At 37.3% G+C, this 1047-nt stretch overlaps 1 non-coding gene across 1 annotated transcript; it reads left to right on the top strand.

Annotated features, from left to right (window-relative positions):
• Positions 1-588: 588 nt before the first annotated feature.
• On the top strand, positions 589-694 carry LOC121226063 (small nucleolar RNA R71). The gene has a single exon (XR_005923960.1). It is a non-coding gene; the product is annotated as a small nucleolar RNA R71 (small nucleolar RNA).
• The last annotated feature ends 353 nt before the right edge of the window (positions 695-1047 follow it).

The following is a 1047-nucleotide window of genomic DNA, read 5'->3' as shown; positions in this document are numbered from 1 at the left end:
AATTAAAGACTTGGTTGGCTGAGGTGTCTAAATCTATTGAGAAAAACTTGGCAAATGATTTGAACGTGAAGGCATATAGGAATTACTTGGACCAGTCCCTTGATTACTCCAGGAGAAATTTAGATGATTCTGCCATGAAGAAGTATAATAAGTTGAGTTCGATCCTGGCCCACTTCTATCCTGATTCTGGTTGTCCATATAGTAGATGGATTCTAGATGTGATGGCCAGTCTTTGCAGATATGACCATCTTTGTAATAAATAGAGATAATTTCGAACTGACTTGATTGTTGACCTAATATGTTAGCATTAAAACTATTAGCAGAAAAATTCTTAAACATGGAAGCCGTAGAAGATACCTGGTCTGTCAAAGACGTAAGTAGATCAACTTCGTGAACTCTGACTACTCTTTTTCCTGTGGCTACTTGAGTAGTTTGCCACTAATAGTTGTTGCTAGAGATCCTTTCAAGGGTCTCATATGTTTCGTTGTATGATTTCACAAGAAGAGATCCTGTGGCTAAAGGTCCACCACCATTCTTGTATTTGTGTTGAGACCATTGTAAAAAGTCTCCAACTAAATATAATGAAGAATGCCATGACGAGGACATTTTTGCAACAACTCCTTGAATTTCTCCCATGCATCATAGAAAGATTCGTAACAAGTTGCTGAAATGTGGCGATTTCATTTCTAATCTTGGCATTTCTACTTGGTGGAAAATACATCATTAAGAATTATTCAGCCAATTCTTGCCATTTTGATATCGAATGAGGTGGTAAAGAATTCAACCATGCTCGTGCTCTGTCTCTCAGCAAGAATTGGAATACCTTTAATCTCAAAGCATATTTAGTCACTCCAGCTAGCTTGAATGAATCACATACTTCCATGAATAAGTGAAGGTGCAGATGTGGATCTTCGATAGGCTTTCCACTAAATTGGCCCATTGTTTTCAACATTTGGAATATAGCTGACTTTAATTCAAAATGAGGAGCCTCAATTTTGGGCCTCACAATTCTTGGATTAAGTCCATTGGATAAAGGCACAACATATT

This window comes from Gossypium hirsutum, chromosome D13, assembly GCF_007990345.1.
Source record: "Gossypium hirsutum isolate 1008001.06 chromosome D13, Gossypium_hirsutum_v2.1, whole genome shotgun sequence".
In the NCBI taxonomy this organism is placed as follows: domain Eukaryota; kingdom Viridiplantae; phylum Streptophyta; class Magnoliopsida; order Malvales; family Malvaceae; genus Gossypium; species Gossypium hirsutum.
The sequence above is the reverse complement of the archived record's forward strand: the minus strand, read 5'-3'. Positions and strand labels throughout refer to the sequence as shown.